Raw genomic sequence first — 6,376 nt, forward strand, 5'->3', positions numbered from 1 at the left:
ATATATATATATATATATATATATATACATGTACATATATGGAGTAAATATGGATGTTTGATATTTTTTAATTAAAGGGGTGTTTGGGAGTTATGGCCGCTTCATACTGAGCCAGCGCTCGCCAACCATTATGAATGTTAATAGATAGAAGAAAACTTTGGCTAGAGTACTCTAGACTTCCCTAAGAATTTTTCAATATTGTGTCTAATTTTTGTAAAGGTTTACCACCATTTAGTTTGGAATTCAGTTTCTCAGTATATGACGAAAAGGTAATTAGATATTCGGATATTCGAAAAGCACAAGATTGTAACCGAAGTCGTTTCGACACAAACGAACTCTCAAAATTTTACGGTAATCGTCCCATTGTGAAACGGCCTTTACGTTAAGGATTGGCTATAGTAAGAAGAAGTTGTATTTTGAAAATAAGATTCAGGTCTTCGAGAAAAACGGGCCAGAAATCCAGAGCCTTGGTGTTGGTTTTCTTGAAATAAAGAAGAGGCACTGAGTAGCTGCTGCCGAAGCCGTTACCTTTGTCCTATTATGCACTTACAAAGTGCGGGATTCCAACCCACAGTTAAACAAAGGCGAGGCCAGCACACCTTCTATTGTGTTGATTGAGAAAAAGGGGAAAGGAGAAGGACATTGCTAAGATTGAGGTGGATAACTTTCAAAAAGAATGTTGTTTATAATAAAACGAGCACCAGAGTGAAGAGGTCACACGTCCAGACATGAAGTTATGTGGGGATATTAATGTCTGGATAGTTAACAAAGACGTCTTTGCAGTGACTATGTTTGTAGAAATGGAAAAATATAATTTTCCAAATTAAAGATCACGACCTTCAGCCCATTGATTTAAAGAGGATATAGATTGTTGGAGAAGGCACTTAATGTGGGTAAGTTGGACTTTGACACAGAAAAGTATTAGGTCAAGAGAGATCGCGCCCACATTTGGCCTGCGGCCCAAATGTGGCCTGTAAATGGCCTTAATTGGCCTGCGAGGTGACAAGACACTTTTCAACTTCAGTTACTGTAGTTGTTATGCCTAAAGAAAAATAGAAAATTAATAAAACGCGACATGATAATAACATTTACCTTTTCTTCAAATGATTTTAGTTAATTTATCATTGCTAGCTCTTTTTTTTTTTTAATTTACCAATAGGTTACTTAACTTTGAACCTCGAGACCAAGCTATTAATAGACCCTCGAAAGAATTTGAGTATGACGCAACCAGATCAGGTTGTAGACGTCAAATAAGCAGAAGGTAACCCCGGGTAGGGAATTGATATGTTTTCGGTATGTCATTGATGGGTGGGGTAAAGAGACATTCCTCTCTTTTGGGTTGGTGAAGAGGAGAGGCATCTCCCTACGCATACTCAAAAGATTTGGTGGGATTAGGATTAGTATAAAAAAAGAATTATTGATAGCTCTTCACGGAACCACGGAAGAGAGTGTTTCTCGTAGATCCACCAACAGCAGGATACCATACGCTTTTCCTAGATCAAATAATATGGTAAAAGTATGTTGTTGTTGTTTTTCAAATGGAGTGCGAATTGTTGTTTACCTTTGTACCAACATATACGGTGCAGCGGCAGGCACATAAGTCTGATTGGAAGGATAATGGGAGTAAAGAGAATTCACCTTGCCAAGAGAGACGAAAAGAATTATTATTACTTTTTTCCATTCTAAGAGTTTACAAAGGCAATTTGTGGGAGCAATTGGGCTGTTGTTACCTGTGAAAGTTTTGTCTTCCCTCGAGTTAGGGATAGAGAGGATGATTGCTTCTGTAAAAGCGATGGAGAAGGTGCTTTGCACCTAATCTCAGATGGATAGAATCAGAACACTGAGGCTGGTTATAAGTGTCCGATATATATATATATATATATATATATATATATATATATATATATATATATATATATATATATATATATATATATATATATATACATGTATATATATATATATATTTGTTCTCTAGGTGAAGAGGGATTATTAAATTAATTGTATTTCTTCGAAAGTAGGATCGAATTCCGATGTCGCGACGATGTTCTTGATCTTGTTGTCACCGAAGAAGTTTGAACGCGAGTCGGACGCTAACTTTGAGGGCGAAGGAAGAACACGAAAATGGTTTATTAGATTATTTCCAAAAGACTTTATAGTTCTTAGAAGACTGCTAGTTATTAAATTTCTTTAGCCTGACCGTGTAGTGGGTAACCTTGCTCAGGGTAGTTATCTAGACAAGTGGAAGTAGCCCAGGCTATGTTCAGGACCCTTTTTCTATCCCCTCTTGTATGTAGGGTAAGCAGAGTGGATCCTATACAGAGCTGCTCAGGTATGTAGGCGGCTATCATACTGTACCTCTTTCTATTCACAGCGGAGCGCTACCACAAGACTTGCATCATCCATACGTGGGCTGCAACTAGAGGCTTCTAAAGATCACCTTCTTTCCTCCATCCCAAGCTCGTAAGGCCCCCCATCCCCCCAACCCCAAAGCACCCTCAAGTGCCCTCCTCTCCTCATTGTCATCCAGCATTACCACAAGGTCATGGAGCTCGTGAAAAGGAGGAATTAAATCATAGTTACTATAACAGGAGGATTGTATGAGATAGACTAATTATATGGTCAGCCACTTAGTCATTCGTGCGCTGGTGGCGTAATCGGAAACGTGCTGGTCTCGCATTTACTTAGTTGTGGGTTCGAATCCCACACTCTTCTCTAATTTCCAAAGGTGACTGTTAATTACCTGCTCCAACAGTCTCCAAAGCGTCTGATAGGGCAAAGGTGACGAGTTTGGCCGGAGCTACTCAGACCCTCTTGTCTTAGGCTCCTTGCCTTCTACTAAGTCTTCAGCAAGTGTTCGCTTGGAAGACAGCATGTTGGCCATGCAGTTATGAGGCAAAAGATACTAAAGTCTTCGCCCAGGTATGGGCTTTCAAACATGCGCCCCCTATTTCCCTCCTGAGCCATTCCCCTCCCCCTCCCCCTCTAAGTAAAGAAACACCAAAGAAGCACCTCTTTAATTTTTTTCTGTGTGGCGCGTTGTCTGCCCCCTTACTTACTGTCTCTTTATCTTTGTTTATGTCTATTTACCTTCCTGTTTACTTCCACCATTGGTGTTGCTGTTTTTATTGTTATTGTTGTTGTTGTTATTGTTCCTCCTGCTCTTGTTCTTGTCGCTGACATTACCCTTACCGTTGCTGCAACCATTACTGTTAACATCATCGTTACAATCACCATTATTATTTTAATTACCGTTACCATCATCGTTGAAGTTACATATACCATTAGAGTTACCATTACAGTTGCCGTTATTGTTGTCTCTACAACAGCTGCTTCTACTGTTTTTAGTACTGTTGTTTCTGCTACTAATGGACCTGGTATTGCTTCTGTAACCGCTGATTCTGCTGTTGTTGCTGCTGCTTATGTTACTTTTGTTACTACTGGTATTACAGGTACCACTATTACTACTACTGGTACTACTACTACTACTACTACTACTACTACTACTACTACTACTACTACTACTACTACTACTACTACTACTACTACTACTACTACTACTACTACTACTACTACTACTATTACTACTACTACTACTACTACTACTACTACTACTACTACTACTACTACTACTACTACTACTGCTACTACTACTACTACTACTACTACTACTACTACTACTACTATTACTACTACTACTACTACTACTACTACTACTACTACTACTACTACTACTACTACTACTACTACTACTACTACTACTACTACTACTACTACTACTACTAGCCTTTTTTTTTTTTTTTTTTTTTTTAACACGACCTCCATCCTCGTGGAACTGTGTGGTGAAAGCAATCAGGATCTATCTGTCTCTCACAGACACAGACACAGTTCATTGGCCCCATCACCTCTGCCAGCCGAGCGTAGAATATCTTTGCTCTAGGACCCATCCCACCTGAAGTCGTAAAGGTTATAGGAGTGAATGAGCCCTGGTCCACATTCTGTATACGCTCTTCGTACATCCTGATCTTCTCATACTCGTTCCGGGAATGGGTTGCTTCAATGGTTAGTTTGTTGTAACAGGGGACCATAGGATCAAATATTCGCATGCCAAAGAAAGCCAATTGTCCCCGTGTCCAGAAACCTCTTGCGCTGACATCCACTCTTGCTTCATCTAATGTGTTGGACGTGCGGTATCTAAAGTTCTCCCCTCCTATTGGGAGTACATGTTGGTTCGATAGTCATATCCTTGCACACCTCCTGAAGCACTTGGGCAGTGATATCCCTTACCTCATCATGTTGCATGCAAATGAATCCATCCTGCTTGCATTTCATCGCATGGTCTGGAGTAAATTGTACACCACAGGAACACCTGTTAGGCAGCCCTTCCAATGGCCATCCATACCTCAGGGCAATGGCATCCGTGAATTCTCTTTTGTTTAATGTGAATCCCTTTGCCCTGATTGGTAGTGCTGTCAGCCAATTGGACGCCCCAACTTCCTGTACCATTGTTATCTTTCTTTTTATACATTTCGATAGCCGAGCTAAAAGTGCTCGAAGTTCCTCCTTCTGCCTCTCCTCCCTTCCCTTTGAAATGTTTCTTCTAATTTGTCTGATTTCCTCCATGTTAGTCTCTAGTCTCCTTCCGTTGATCTTGTGACACGATGTTGTTTGTCAAGGAGGACATGAGTTTCAGGGAGTTTCGGTGTTCTATGTCGGCAATGTTTAGCGGGTTGGAGATGCCTAGCCCTCCCATTCTAGGTGGAAGTTCCATAAGTTTTCTTTCCTCTTCGTTTATTGTCCGTCCGTTGGTGATGGCAGGAATTAGCTCGTTTCTGATGGTTTCTTCAAGGGGTCTTAGTAGCTACGGCGGTGATGTTCGGTACCGTCCTTAATATGTAGTTCCACTTATGTTTCACACCATATATGAATGCGGCATATGCCGCCTGCGGTTCGGTCCTTGCAAAGTTGGCTAGAAGCCTAACTTTCGCCACCCATTCGTTATTATTATTTTTTTTTCAACATATTGCTTTTTAAAAGATTCTGAGCCAATCACTGCACCGAGATCTTTTTCCCCCTCTTTTGTTACCTTCACTTTACTGTTCTCAAAGATGATTTTGGCATTGTCAGAGTACTCTGGTTTTACTATAAGGACAGACTTCTTTGCATTTGGGATGTAACCCAAATCCGGGCCTTGTGCCAGCACCAGATCCCACCACTTTTTTAAGTCAGCTACTTTTCCTGCCCCCATGAGATCATCTGCATGTGCTACATGTTTTACCCTGGTGTCATTATATTGTATCCTCTCCAAGCGCGTACATTGCCATGGCCACCGGGTCTCCCTGAGTGGTGCCTTCCGCGGATTTGATGATCTCCACTTTCGTCTCTCTTTTTTTTTTTTTTCTCAAAAGCTTTGCAGGTTCTCTGTATGTGTTCTCCTCATACTTGGCCAATACTGGGCACTTGATTTTGATGTTGTGTATAGTAGCCTTTCTATTTAATTTGTTGCATGCGCTTAATGCATCGATTAATAAGACTGCTTCGCTTTCTGGTTCCTCAAATATCTTCCTCATGGCGTGGACTGTTGCCTCGGAACCCGCCTGTTGCCCCGCGCACACCTGCAGGTTGCCAGCCGCTTCTCGCACCTCGTCGTTCTCGACTTCCATGACGGCTTTTCCTATTATTCTGCTCAACACCTCGTCTATACCAATCGGACGACAGCCAGGCTTATCATCCAGAGTATAAGTCTGTACGCTGTGTATGCCTCCAGGTGCTGACAGTCCTCAGTCGCCAGTTTCTTCGCCAAACCAGTAATGACCTCCTGCAGTCCCCCCGCTGCCGTTCCAAATAGGCTGGTGCTAAGGAGACATTTCCATACAGACTACTACTACTATTACTACTTCTATTTTTTTTTTCTTCTAATACGACCTCCATCCTCGTGGAACTGTGTGGTGGAAGCAGCAGGATCTGTCTCCCACAGACAGGGCTCATTGGCGCCTCTCCCGCCAGTTTCTTCGCCAAACCAGTAATGACCTCCTGCAGTCCCCCCGCTGCCGTTCCAAATAGGCTGGTGCTAAGGAGACATTTCCATACAGACTACTACTACTACTTCTATTTTTTTTTCTTCTAATACGACCTCCATCCTCGTGGAACTGTGTGGTGGAAGCAGCAGGATCTGTCTCCCACAGACAGGGCTCATTGGCGCCTCTCCCGCCAATGACTGTGGTCGACGACCCTTTTATTTATATATTTATTTTTTAATAATGCCTAATACAAAAGTTCATTTATCCTACTGTCAACCACCGTCTGCTCAAAATCTAGGTTTTGTATACGTGCTGATTTGGGCGGTGGGGACCTGGTACTACTACTACTACTACTA

General features: G+C 41.8%; 1 pseudogene; it reads right to left on the reverse strand.

Annotated features, from left to right (window-relative positions):
* LOC143028887 (uncharacterized) overlaps positions 1 to 5,866 on the reverse strand; it is a 380,747-nt pseudogene extending 374,881 nt beyond the window's left edge.
* Between the last annotated feature and the right edge of the window lie 510 nt (positions 5,867 to 6,376).

The sequence above is a fragment of the Oratosquilla oratoria genome, chromosome 10, assembly GCF_046742065.1.
Source record: "Oratosquilla oratoria isolate Oo_2021 chromosome 10, ASM4674206v1, whole genome shotgun sequence".
Classification (NCBI taxonomy): domain Eukaryota; kingdom Metazoa; phylum Arthropoda; class Malacostraca; order Stomatopoda; family Squillidae; genus Oratosquilla; species Oratosquilla oratoria.